At 41.3% G+C, this 14,974-nt stretch overlaps 1 pseudogene; it reads right to left on the bottom strand.

Annotated features, from left to right (window-relative positions):
* Positions 1-3,878, bottom strand: part of LOC121397957 — a 114,507-nt pseudogene extending 110,629 nt beyond the window's left edge.
* Positions 3,879-14,974: the final 11,096 nt, after the last annotated feature.

Genomic DNA, 14,974 nt, shown 5'->3' with positions numbered 1-14,974 from the left:
TTGGCATGTCAAAAATGTAAATATGTTAATTGCAATATTTGCAATAAATTGGCTGTAGTCTTCATACAATATTTTCACTAAATTTAAAATGTCTTCTGTTGTATTATTCTTAAGAGCTAATGAGTTAGTCCAGCCTGGAAGCATTTTTGCCCTTAACACCAGTCATGGAGCAGTGCACAACCTATTGATTGCATGCAACGCAAACAAATAAAATAAAATGAGCACCTCCCTTTCTTATGTACAACATGCAGATATGAAGAAAATCTTCAATGTACAAAAGAAGCCTGACCTCTGTACTTTAATATCAAACTGTATAGGGAAAAGATAACCTACATGTAAAACTGTCTTATGCTACTTATGGATTCTGTTATTCCTTCTCTAGCTTGTGTACCAACAAGTGCATAAATGAAAGGGTTTATAAATGTATATGTATGGTCATCAGAGGCTTAATCCTGTATACCTGAGACATGAGTATACGGGTTTGATTATGAAGAGACAATCAAAATAATAATAATAATAATAAGCTGCCGGCTCTGTCTGTCGGCCCCTGTATGGCCAGCTTTACTTTGTGACTTGTACCCATCCTGACTCTTCTCTGATGGAGGGATTGGCATTAATACATCACCAAAAGGTAGGAATTAACGTTTTACCTTCCTGAACCTACAATGGTTACTCATTTTCTTCACCTGAACCTGCGCAACCTGCACTCATCACTATGCCTGATGTACCATATTTGTACAACATTTCAAAAGAAAAATGCTGTTTGAATATCTTGCACTGAAAAGGGAATGAAAAGGAAAGTAAGGCATATTTAATAAACCAACAGAATGTGGAGATACTTTAATACACTGATTTTTCTGCTATCAACCACTAGATCAGGGATGCCCAAAAGGTAGCTGGTAATCGGTAGATCTCAAGACACCGTCAACAAACAGCTTGTCGAAATCACTGTCCTATTTCATGCTTTTCGTTCAGATATTTATTATGTTTAGGTTACATAACAAATGGTTGTTAAATATAGCAATATAAATTCTCCGATAAATCAATATAATCAAGTACAGTAATATTTTCCATGGAACAGAGTGCTTTTATGCATGTAGATCATAATGGGACAACATCACTAAAAGTAGACCTTGCATTAGTAAAGTATGGGCACTCCTGCACTAGATAACAAAGCAAACAGCCAGATAACCTATCCATGCAGATAAACCATAGAGGGTACTAGCAGGAAGACTCTTTGTTGATTATAGAAATTGGTCACAGATTACTCAAATTTGTGTGTTGTACTTAGTACAGGTAAATGATCATTCGCCATTAAACAAGGCATCAAGCATGTTTTTTTTTTAATTGACCTTAAGCAGCCCATAATAAAACCTCCATTTTACATACCCTGATTTTATATTTCCCTACATTTTACATTTTATAATGCATTTCAGTGGGTGCTTTCCCTGATTTTACATAATTTTACATAATGTTTGCCTGGATTTTACATAAAAATGTTGTCCTAACGTTGCCAAAAATTGCTGTTTGTTCTCTTTGATGTTATTAGTGAAAGAGGTTTAAAATACTAACCAAATACACATTTTGATATGTTTTTGTCTGTAAATAGGCAATTCCAATTAACCTGCACCTCAGTCACACAATTATGCACCAACCACTTATTTCTCAAGGAACAGCCACATGAAAGTAAAAATGACTGGGTTGTAGAGAACTGTGGCTGACAAAATGTCTGTCATTACCCTGAATTCTGTGGAACTGAAAGTGTCCACCTAACACACATATAGAGCAGTGATAAGTGGACCTCTATAACTTTCAGCTTATAGGTGGAGAGGGACATTTTGTCCCCCACTGACAAAAAGCCCTGTGTGCTATAAGCCTTTGAGTTAATTCAGGGAAAAAAAATGTTTAGCCATGTATAGTTGTCAACCAAAGGGAGAAGCAAAAGTAAATCACATCTTCCATTGGCCCTATTTAGACACACAGTACTGATTCTTTGACCAGATTGTGCATCTTAAGCATTATTGCTTATAATTTGATGGGATCTTAAATCTCATCTGATTTACAAAAAATAATCTATGAAGGCAACAACATCAATGTTAGGGGAAAAAATGAAAAATCTAAACTTCATACTGAAGTAAGAAACTTTCTAAATATAATCCATTAAAGATTCTGCATTGCTTCTGAAATATTCATGTTTAGATTCACTATTCCTCTCTCAGCGTCTTTCTCTTTCTGTCTTCATGCAGCAGTTGGGTGTCAGAGCTTACTTCCTGAAGAAGGGGGTAGGTTGGGTTTTTTAAGAAAAAAAGGTTTGGTTCTCCTTTAATGATCCAATATATCTTATAAGGAGGGGGGGCTCCCTTTCATAACAGATGTATTAGAGCTCACTCAAGTAATGATTTCCAGAAAATAATCTAACAAAATAACTGCTTTTTGCACATATTCTGCATGTAGAGAGACTGGATTTCTGGTGATTTTAATAGAGTGAGCTCTAAAATACATCTTTTAGGCAAAAGGAGCCCCCTATAAGATATATTGGATCATTCATCTGACACCCAACTCCTGAATGAGGAGAAACATGCTGAGCGAGGAATATTGAAGATAAACTTTGCATTTCGTACTCTTTGGTCAACCAGCACATAAATTAGAGGGTTAAGGCAGCTGCTGATATTCACTATAATTTCCAGCAGAGATACATAATCAAGTATTTTCAAAAAAACAGAGAGAAATCCATGGTGAAAACAGCTTTGAAAACCAAAATCACCCTGTGACATTTAGAGTCCAGGTTAGGAAATAAACCAGGACCACAGCAATTACAATTTTGTACAGTCGTTGTGGCTTTACTTTTGGGGATTTATGAACTTTTATGGCAATAGCGACTTTGGAAAGCACAATAATACACAGAGGAATAAAACAGCCAAACGAGCATTGGGATTAGGATAAAATGATAATGTTACTCCATAATTCATGTATTCCTGCACTAAACAGCAGTCACTTCTTTTACAGGGGGTACAAATGACTGTTGTGTGCTCTCCATAGGTAAATAATCTTACTCCTTACATATATTTATTTGGCTGCTTTTATAATCCAACCAATTACATGCTCTGTTCCCGTCATTGCCAATAGAAAGAGTGCTTAAAAATTATAATGGGAAAACTAAAGATCACTGTTACTGACCAAATGACTGAGCAGATCCAGAGACAAATGCGTCCAGAGAAGACCCTTAGATGCCATATCTGTTTAGCCACAGACAGGGCACGTTCAATGTTCAGGGCTGTAACGCTGGAATATTTATTGCACGTGGACAGAAAATGATACATTTTATAGAGCGTCGAGCCAAAAATCCAGTTCCCTGTAAAGTCAGAAACAATGTCAAGTGGCATACACAGGAGAAATATAAAATCAGCTAAGGCTAAGTTTAGAAACCAGATTTTGCATTTATGGGTCTTCATGATAAATCCAGTAACATAGATAACCATACCATTGCCAATCAGACCTATTGCACAGATTAGAATTAGAATTGGCGGTGGCTTGGTGATGTTTTTTATGTCTATGTTCTGGTTATGATGTAGGTCCCACGAGAAGTAACAGATTTTCAGAGAGCTGCCTTTCATCCATTGGTAGAGTCTGAAAATAAACATTTAATGGTACAGTAAGACTTATGTTAGACCCTTGTTAACAATTAGGGCACTCCCCCATACACACATACACTCATTTTTATGCTGAGACTCAAACCCTGGGACTTCACATGCAAACACACCCATATATGCATAATAATAATGCAGAAAAACCTCACCAGGCACATACACACTCTTGTAGATGCATGCACATTTTCTAAGTTATGCACATACTTTCCTCCTCACTAGGGATGGGCGAATTTGACGCATTTCCTTTCGCAAATTTTTTTTTTGAATTGCGTCTTTTATTTATTTATTTTTTTAAGCGAGACGCCATACAAGTCTGTGCCCGTTATTTCCGCAGCAAAAAAATTTTCCCATCCCTACCCCTCACTTATACATAAATACACACAGTGATTCTATGCTTAATAGAATGGTGTTTCTTTATTAAAGTTCACAGATTTTGTTATATCTTATACAATTCTTTTCATTAACCCCTGTTCTTACATGTGAAATTAAGCGCTAGTTGCACTTGTTTGTGCGTTGAGATCGGCGATGCTGCCCGATAGCATGCATGGGTCCAAATAATGTTGACGCATTACTGTTTTGATGCAAGCGACTTTTCCGACGCGTTTTGACACATTTTTTTGTTCACCTGCAAATTTTCACGGCAGTTTCTCAAAACGCAGAAATTGCCGAGTTTCTCTCTATACTGAAAAAGATAATGGTTTAGAGAAAGGAAAGCAGCATTTCATGTTGGTTGTCTTTGTGGCAAATGTAAAATAAAGTTCAGCTTTAGGGTGGTGACACACGCTCAGATCCTGGGGAGGTTAGTCGCCCAGTGACATATTGCCTCTTCTTCGGGCGACTAATCTTCTCAAAATGCCTTCCAGTCGGCTAGAATGTAAATCGCCGGTGGAATGGTACTCGTTTTCTGTAGTCGCCCGAAGACTACTCTCCTCAGAATCTTATCGTGTGTCACCACCCTTAGAGTAATGTACTCTGTTTATTAGTGGGGATCATCACTTTAGGCCTCATGTATTACCAGGTAGGAGAAAGTCCTGTGGCATTTACTTTGATTTTTCAAAAAAGTTTATTGTGTAGATGCATCAGAAGTGGGTTTAGGCGCAGTTCTAAACAGAATGGGGAGGATTACCCAGTGTTATATATTAGCAGAAAATTAAATGATCATGAAAAAAGTTATGGTAGGGGGGGCGGAGCCAACTACCAATGCACATGGACGCATAAGTTCTGAGCTCCGTGCTGTACTGAGCCACAAACAGATAATTAGCACGAGGACTGAGAGATTCCACGGATATTTTTCCCTCTACATACTTCGGAGAGGTATGGCACCTAAAATTCAGCAAAAAAAAGCAGGTTCCACTGTCACATCATACTTTGCGGCGCAAACGACTGCTGATCAACACGCTGCAGAAGGCGCCATTTTGGAGGCCACGCAGCCTGATCACATTTTGGAGCCCTGGCAGGAAGCAGACTTGCAATGCTCCTCGACTGAGGAACTTAAAACTATGCTTCTAGATCTCAAGCATACCTTACAAGCCAACATTAAACGACTGTCTATGGACATTCGTGCGGAACTGCAGGAAATCGGTGATCGCACGTCACATATTGAAGCCAGAATGGGTGAGTACGCTGACGCCCATAACGTCTTGGCGGACAACCACGATAAGGCGGCGAAAGAAATTGAACGACTTGCTAACAAAGTAGCAGACCTGGAAGACCGTTCTCGTAGAAATAACCTGAAACTGCGGGGTATTCCGGAGTCGGTGTTAGCACAGGACCTGGACGGATACCTGACGGGCCTACTGAAGGTAGTTATGCCTGATACCCCGCCATTGGAACTGTTAATTGACAGAATCCATAGGATTCCCAAACCGCGTAACGCTCCAGACACAGCTCCGCGGGATGTCCTTACCAAACTGCATTTTTTTCATGTTAAAGAAAAGCTACTACGCTCTGCTCGCCGCAAGGAAGCTTGGCCGTCCCAATATGCGGATTTACAAATTTACGCTGATTTATCTCAAGCTACTCTGGCAAAGCGACGGGCATTCCTGGAAACTACTAAAATCCTTCGGGACAACAGTATTCCCTACCGCTGGGGATTTCCAGTGAAACTTTTGGTCAACAGGCATGGCACGGTTACATCTTTGCCCTCTCCAGAAGAAGCCAGAAAAGCCCTGCGCAGATGGAACCTGCTTAACACTTTGGATTCTCCACCAAAATCCCCTCCACCTAAGCAAATACAACGCTTGCGCAAAGATTGGCAGGAGGGGTAATGTATTTGGCTAACTTTACTTATTCTCCTGATCAACATGTGTCTCTCTCTCTCCTCATCTACCTCAACTATGGCTCAAGAGGTTGGAGCATAATTTCTCCTAGTTCGCCTGTTTCCTCTCTGGCTGATACCAGCACTGTTGCTGGCATTGCTAACGGATGACCGTTATCTTTTCCTCCCCCCATATTCCCAGTTTAAACACCATCTGGGAGCTAATTGGGTGCAGCTCTGCTTTTTTAACTGCGCCATCCGAAGATGCTTAATTACAGTTTTTTTACGGAAGGTTTCCAATTTTTTTACAGGTCTTTCACTGTATGATTCACGTCTTATCTAGACCATTTTTATTCTTTTTTTATTTTAAAGGATCTTAGCATAATCATGTTCTTGCACTGTTTGCCTATATGGATTTCAGCTCTGACTCTTGATGTACTGTTGATCCAACTTGTGGTGAAGCAATCATGTCATGCATATTATGGTTAAATTATATTCCTTGAATACTAGAGGGCTAAACACTCCTCAAAAGAGGAACATAGCACTTAATGAGGCTTACAAATTTAAAGCAGATGTGTTGATGTTTCAAGAAACCCACTTTCGTAATCGACATTACCCGCATGACTTTCATGCTCTCTCTCCTACTAAATCTAAAGGTGTCTCCATCTTAATAGGTGCTAAGGTCACATTTAGTATGCATCGCATGATTGCTGACCCCTCAGGTAGATACTTATTGCTTCTATGTACTTTGAACAACCAGCTTTATACACTGATAAATGTCTATGCTCCTAATGATAACCAGCTGCAGTTCCTTGAAAAGACTTTGGCACACCTAATGCAATTTAGAAAAGGTAGATGTGTTGTGGCGGGAGATTTCAACCTTGCTCCTGATCCTATCATGGATGTCTACAGAACGTCTCAGCACCCCTTTACGAGTCAACAATTTTCACAGGCCCGTAAGTTTAAAGACCTTTTACATAATTTTGCTCTTATAGATATTTGGAGGGCCCAAAACCCGACAGAAAAAGACTACACTTTTCATTCTCCCAGATTCTTGACTCATTCTAGAATTGATTTAATTTTGCTAGACCCCCAAACTATAGTCTAAACAACAAAAGCATGGATAGGGACACAATCTTGGTCAGACCACGCCCCCGTTGGAATTGAACTCACTTTGTCCCCAGACAGGAAAACTTTTTCCCCCTGGAGATTAAATTACTCTCTTCTTACTCATCCAGATATTCAGGAACACTTGAGACATTCCTTAACTTCTTATTTTGTGAACAATGTTACTCCAGGGATGGATTTCCAAACCATTTGGTTAGCCCATAAAGCTACAATGCGTGGGGAGCTTATCTCGCAAGCTACTAATCTTCGTAGGAAGAGGGAATCTCACACTCGGGGATTGCAACACCAAATACAGCAGGCTGAACATGATTATTATTTACATCCTTCTCGGGTCCTAGTGGACAAAATCCAAGCACTCAAAACTTGAGTTACAAAAGCTTCTTTACGTTAAGACTGAGTACAGATTAAAACTTCTTAAGCAGCTATACTACACCAAAAGTAATAAGGCAGACAAGCTTTTATCTTCACAATTTCGTAAAAAACAGGCCTGTATGAGAATTCAATATCTAAAAGACTCAAGATTACTGATCCGCTCCAGATAGCTAACCAGTTCGCCTCCTACTACTCCTCCCTCTCCAGTAATACCGCTGAACCACAACCTACACTAGAGGTTATACAACAGTATCTGGACTCAATTCACATTCCACGGCCTTCTGCATCTCAACTAGACTTACTAAACGCCCCACTAACTACAGACGAAATTCTCAAAGCTATAAAATTGTTAAAATTAGGTAAAGCCCCTGGGCCTGATGGCTACACCAACTTTTATTACAAACATTATGCTGCTGTTTTAGTCCCCCATTTATTAAGTGTTTCAATCTATTATGGATACAGGGAAAATACAACCTGAATTTCTCCATGCGCACATCTCGACTATCCCCAAACCTGGTAAGGCTTTGGAACATTGTAGTAACTACAGGCCTATATCTTTATTAAATACTGACCTCAAACTTTATTCTAAAATTTTGGCACTCCGGTTGAATACTGTTTTACCACATCTTATCCATTATGATCAGGTGGGATTCGTCCCTGGAAGATTTCATAATTTACTTCATATTATTAAACGCAATAAACTCTCAACCTTACTGTTGTCATTAGATGCGGAGAAGGCCTTCGACAGGATCCATTGGGGGTTTATGATGCAGACACTTAATAAGTTTGGGTTAGGCGATAACTTTTTGCGGGCAATCGTACCGCTATATTCAAAGCCTTCAGCCAAAGTTCTGACATCGGGGATCCTGTCGGACGCCTTCACCATCACCAACAATACAAGACAAGGGTGCCCTTTATCCCCTTTGATCTTTGCCCTCCTAGTAGAACCACTGGCTATCAGAATTAGACAAAATCAGGATATTAAGGGAATCCCAACAAACCTTGGCAATAGTAATATTGGACTTTTTGCCGATGATGTGATTCTTTCATTGACTAATTTACACATTACCCAATGTCTTTCGAGAACTTGATTCCTTTCATCGTGTTTCCTGGTATAAAATTAATCCTCAAAAAACAGGTCCTGCCAATTAACGTCTCAGCTCAGGAGGTGGGACTTCTTAAAAGTAATTATCTATTTGAGTGGAGAGAGTCCTTTCTCACGTATCTTGGCATTCGGGTCCCTAAAGACCCTGAGTTGTTGTATAGGCACAATTATATACCCCTGCAGAAAGCCCTTCAAGAACTGTATCTTAAAAGGAAACCTTCATATATCTCATGGACTGGCAGAATTAATGCCGTTAAGATGACGGCCTTGCCGAAAATTTTGTATCTATTTCGAACCATTCAAGTAGATCTCCCGCCACAATACATTAAACTGTTACAGAGACAAATGAGTGACTTTATATGGGGAGGGAGGAAGCCTCGTACAGCTGCTAAGGTGTTACAACATCCAACTTCTGTGGGTGGTTTTGGAATGCCTAACCTATCTTGTTACTTTAGAGCCTCTCTTTTGGACACTGCTGTGAAAATGCATAGCCCGTTATCTTGCAGATATTGGTTAGACTTGGAGACTTTTGAAATGCCCCAAATTACCATTCCCCAACTGCTGTGGACTCCTCCTTGTTTAAGACCTAAAAGTTCTTTGATGTTGCCCCCTACTGCAAAAATCCTCAAAGTGTGGGACAAAGCAAGGTCTGATTTGGGCATCACCTCTACTATCTCCTGGAGTGCAAATTGTGAAAGACCTGTTTGGTCCCAGTTCATATTTATCGTTCCAAGACTTGCAATCCAAATTCAATTTGGATGACCGAGACTATTTCACCTATTTACGCCTTACACATTTGCTCAAATCGCATGTCCCGGGGTTCAGATCTCCTCCTCTGCCTTCATTTCTGGAGAAACTCTCCGCTACTGGCTGGTCCATGAGGGGAGTGCTCTCTAACTGTTATAAATCGCTTCTTTCAGATCCTCCAGAATACAAATATCCGTATATGATTAAATGGGACAGAGATCTTCAATTATCACTCCATCCTGATAAGTGGTTAGAAGATGCACTAACCACTTAGAGTCCCACAAGAAATTGATTTATAGGTGGCATCTTACACCGGCAACTTTGCACTTTGCTGGAGAAATTGTGGTCAGTCTGGAACTCTGCTTCATATGTGGTGGGACTGCCCACTGTCACAGCTCATTTGGAAATCTGTGTTTACTATTATAACGGTTGGTCTTGAATTAGACATCCCCTACGACCCACAAGTGGCATTGCTACTGATGTTCCTGGACCATGTGCCTAAGTATACGAAAAAGCTACTTTTTCACCTATTTAACACTACCACTAGCTTGATTGCCAAATTTTGGAAACCTGGAGGACCAATTTCAATTGACCAAATATTATCAGCAATGGATGTACGAGCGGATATGGAATTAATGGCTGCGCATAATGAAAATCGAGTCCCCACTTATGATGCCATTTGGCAGCCGTGGGTAACTTACAGAGGAAAAAATACTCAATAGGCTTGGAGGACCCACAGTCTGGACACTTTTCTATTTGCTTTTTTATGGCCCTCTCTCTCATCTCTCAACTTGCATCAAAACAAGAATCTCACTTAAAGCTGAAGCAGATCCCACTACATGGTGTGATTGATCCTTTTCCCCCTTCCCCTCCCCCCTTTTTTTTTAATTTTTTTTTTTTGGGAAACCTTCCGTATGTTTGTTTTTATTTTTCTCATACTTAGTTTGGCTGTATTTCGGATATGTGTTACTGCACATGTTTATTCCTGATACTGCTGTTTAACAAAATGCTTTGTTTAGCTACTATGGTGACCTTGATTATGGTGTGAAAGGTACAATGTCTGTACAATATTTCATTCTGTGTTGCTGTCAACATCTTTGACTGATATTAATAAAGAAGTTATATAAAAAAAAAAAGTTATGGTAGGGAAAAGTCTTACTATGAAATGGGCATTAGAGGAACTTAAATATTTCTCCCAAGGAGATAATACCTAATTGATAACAGGCCATGTCCTTCTGAAATGGATGTACCAAAAGAAACTAGACAAACAGAACGGTTACTTGCTGGTTCCTGGCATTATAGAAATAAAAGAAAATTTAAATTCATATTTACCGTAATTTTCTTTTCCTGGTTACTATAGGCAGCATTCACACTAAGGGTATTCCACACCTCTCCAGCCAATAGGACAGGATAACTAAAACTCCTCCCAAAATACCTACCTTCATCCCATATACACTCACTACTCCCCTCTTACTCTTGTCTTTTGTCCCAGCATGCCACTTGGGGGGGTTAGTGTGAATGTTGCCCATAGTAACCAGGAAAAGAAAATTACGGTAAGTATGAATTAAAATTTTCTTTTTTCCCTGGTCACTATGGCAGCCTTCACACCAAAGGTGATATACCTGAGCAATTTTTAAGGGAGGGATAAACATTAACTCTTCACACTGTTTCGAATCAAAGAAATTTATTCACACACGGATTCCAACAATCCTTTCCTTCACGTCCTATGCATCAGCACATTACGGGGTTAACTCCCCCCTCCCCACAAGTAGGACGAGCATGGACCAATAGCCTTTAAGTATGCGCCTCCTCCCCCACCAACCCGTGTTTTTTTCGTCCTACCTGCCTGCAGGTAGGGAGCAGAGGACTGAAGATCAGGATGCCGGAGCCTGAGAGCTCTGAAGACCGCAGGGGGAACTACCGAACAGGTAGCGTTCTTCTGGGAAGAGAGCAGGAAACTCTCTTCCTAAGGTTGCGGCTGCAAGTCCGTGGAATGGAGCGGGCGCATGCGCAGTAGCGCTTCTTCCGGGTTTGCGCACGCCGGTGACGTCATCAGAACCGGCCAATTTAAAAATCCATTCATTGCAGGGCGCAATGCCCTTTTGCAGTTAAAAGAAATCGACGGTGTCGTTCTGCCTGGGGCTGCAGCCACCTGCAAAGCATACTGAGGTACTGTGAGTAGCCTGTGCAGCTTTGTTTCATTGTACTATCCTGCTCTCTCTCTCTCTTTCTCTCATCTCTCTGTGGGTGATAAAGAGGTCTGGCAAGGAGATGTTGTTTGTTTGTTTTTAGATGTCCAGCCAAATGGAGCAAGCCAAGGGGAAAAGAACATCGAAGTCTAAACATCTTGCCTGTAGAGAGTGTCAGACCCCGCTCCCGGATGCATATCCTAGGGGTCGCTGTGAGAATTGCCTTGCTAAAGAGGATCCTCTTCCTGGTCAGCCAGAGCAAGCTATGGAGTGGTTTAAAGATATGCTCCAGAAGACTTTTTTGGAGTTCAAAGAATCCCTCCTTAAGGATATTCCTAAACCATCGACTCCTGATACTCCCTCGTCTGTTGGGGAAGGTGATTTTTTTTGTGATTGATGAAGCTGTTTCTTCTTCAGATGAAGAGATAATTGACACGTCCCTCTTTCAAGCGGATAATGTCTCTAGGCTGATCAAGGCTGTTAAAGGAGCAATTGAAGCTCAAGAAGGGAAAGTGATTGATATGGATAAGTCTCAGGAATCCGTTAAGAAAGGTAAAGCTTTTCCATTACATCCTGTTATTAAGGACTAATCCAGTTTGAATGGAAGACGCCTGATAAAGCACCAATCTTAAATAAAAGATTTAAGTCTCTGTTCCCAATTGACGATGAAGCAAAGTCTTGGGAGGCTACCCCAGTGGTGGATGTGGCAGTTGCGCGGCTCTCAAAGAGAACTACAATTCCAGTGGAAGATGGTTCAGGATTGAGAGACGCGATGGATCGTAAAGCTGAATGCTCTTTGAGACGCATTTATTCTTCTGCCTCGGCCCAATGCAAGCCATTGGTTGCCGCCTCGGCCGTCTCCAGAGCTATGAGAAACTGGTTGACCCAGTTGGAGGATGATATCGAGAATAAGGTCTCAAGAGAATCACTTCTTAAGTCAATGAATGTGATTAAATTATCATCCGAGTTTTTGTGTGACTCATCAATTGAGTCTCTGAAATTGGCGTCTAGGACCATGGCCCTTTCCACCTCAGCGAGAAGAGCGATATGGCTGAAGCCTTGGGTAGCAGATAATACCTCTAAGATTAATCTGTGCAATATGCCCTTTGAACCGGGCCACCTTTTTGGCTCAAAATTAGACAGTCTTATGGAGAAGATGTCTGATGATAAAGGTAAGACTCTGCCCCAGGATAGGCAGAGGTCTAGGTGGAGAGGTTCCTTTTTTCGTCGGCAAAAGAGGTCTCCAGCAAGGGCAAGACAGCCAAGATATAGTGAGAAGGAAAAAGAGAAGAATCAGCTCAGGTCTCAGACTGGATCAAGGGCTAATAGGGGAAAGTGGGATTTCTGACGCCAGAAGTTTTCAGGTGGGAGGAAGGCTCTTCGACACTGGCAGGATCTAATATCGGATCTATGGGTTCTAGACCTGATCAGGGAAGGATACAAGGTCGAATTTCACCAATTCCCTCCTGCAAGATATCTTCCCACTGCCAAAAATGCTTCTATTCAAAAACAAAGAGCTTTAGAAGAAGCAATTCATTCTTTTTGCGTCAAAAAGGTGCTCGAAAAAGTTCCACCTTTGGAGGAAGGATCAGGCACTTATTCTATTGTTTTTTTGGTGCCAAAAACAGACGGGTCTTTTCGAACAGTTATAGACCTCAGATTTGTCAATCGCTTCATAATAAGCAGATAATACACCTCATGAGGCCATATCCAGTCTCCTTGAGACAGATGATGAAGGTATTAGGTCTGATGGCGTCATCAATAGAAGCTGTCCCATGGGCGAGATTACACATGCGTCCTCTTCAACAAGAAGTTCTGCTTCACTGGGACAGGACAGAAGAGTCATTAGATTCCACTTGGATAATTTCCCAGGACACTGTGAATGCTCTCGAATGGTGGTTCCAGACAGACAGATTTTTCAAAGGACTCTCAATCCTGGAACCGGAATGGAACTTAGTAACAACGGACGCATCGGCCTTGGGCTGGGGAGCTCATATGAAGAGTCATTCAGCCCAGGGTGTGTGGGATGCCATGGAAAAATCTCTCTCATCCAACTTCAGAGAGATGAGAGCTGTTTTCAATGCCCTAATGTTTTTCGCAGAGCTCATCAAAGGCAAAGCGATCAGGATACAGTCCGACAACTCAATTGTTGTATCGTATCTGAATCGTCAAGTGGGAACAAAATCCCATATTCTTCTCAAAGAATCTCAAAGAATTCTTTTATGGGCCGAGAACAATCTATTAGCCATATCAGCAATCCACATCAAGGGGGAAGACAATATTCTGGCAGACCGTCTGAGCAGACTAAGGTTGGATCCCAAGGAATGGTCCTTGAAAGAAGATATTTTTCTGAAGTTGATGTGCCTTTGGGGCACTCCGGAAGTGGACCTAATGGCAACCAGGAAGAACACCAAGCTTCCCAGATTCTGCTCTCTAGTCCAGCAGGACCAACCTTGGGTTCTGGATGCGATGACAATCAGCTGGAGATTCGGACTAGCTTACATCTTCCCCCCCAATTCCTATGATCAGCAGGGTAATCCGGAAGATTCGCCAGGATCAGGCATCTGTAATAATAGTTCTTCCCTACTGGCCGAAGAGAGTCTGGTTTTCCCAGGTCATGATGATGGGCCACGGGAATTACTGGGTTCTTCCCCAGGTGAAAGATTTGATCTCTCAAGACCAGGCACTTCATCCGGATTTAACACGCCTGAGGCTCACTGCCTGGAGGTTGACAGGCCCTTATTAACATCATCTGGACTATCTGAAAGAGTAATTAGTACTCTTCTTCATTCCAGGAAGAGTTCTACTTCAAAAGCCTATTCTAGGACAGTCAAGGTTTTTAAGGAATGGTGCCTCAGAGAAAATGCAAATGTGGATTCTCCTACAATTAAGGATATACTAGACTTCCTCCAACGAGGACTAGACAAGAATTTAAGACCTGGGACACTCAAGGTGCAGATCTCGGCAATCTCAGCTTATTTAGGCATCCGTTTGTCCACGGTACCTCTAATTCAGAGGTTTATGAAGGCAGCACAAAAATTAAGACCATTGGTCCGAGACCCGGTTCCTCAATGGGACTTACACGGTCTTAGAGGGATTATGTGATCCTCCCTTCGAGCCTTTGGATAGGATCGATTTAAAGCACCTCTCTTTCAAGGCGGTTTTTCTGACGGCGATAACTTCGGCGAGAAGAGTTAGTGAAATTCAGGCTTTAGGAGCTAAAGAACCTTATCTGCAATTCTATCCAGATCAAGTTGTACTCGGAACGCTTCCTGATTTCTCACCCAAAGTGCCGTCTAGGATCAATATAAGACAGGAAATTAGGCTTCCGTCTTTCTGTCCTAAACCAGTGACAGAGGAAGAACTGAGGTATAATTCCTTAGATGTCTGCAGGGTGATAAAGAGATACCTTTCTCAAACAGAATCATTTAGGAGATCCGAACATCTCTTTGTTGCTATGTCGGGGAAGAATAAAGGCCTGGTGGTATCAAAGTTAACCCTATCTAGATGGATAAAAGATGCTATTCAG

Source organism: Xenopus laevis, chromosome 9_10L (assembly GCF_017654675.1).
Source record: "Xenopus laevis strain J_2021 chromosome 9_10L, Xenopus_laevis_v10.1, whole genome shotgun sequence".
Lineage (NCBI taxonomy): Eukaryota > Metazoa > Chordata > Amphibia > Anura > Pipidae > Xenopus > Xenopus laevis.
Note: the sequence above shows the minus strand (reverse complement) of the source record. Positions and strands in the feature narration are given on the sequence as shown.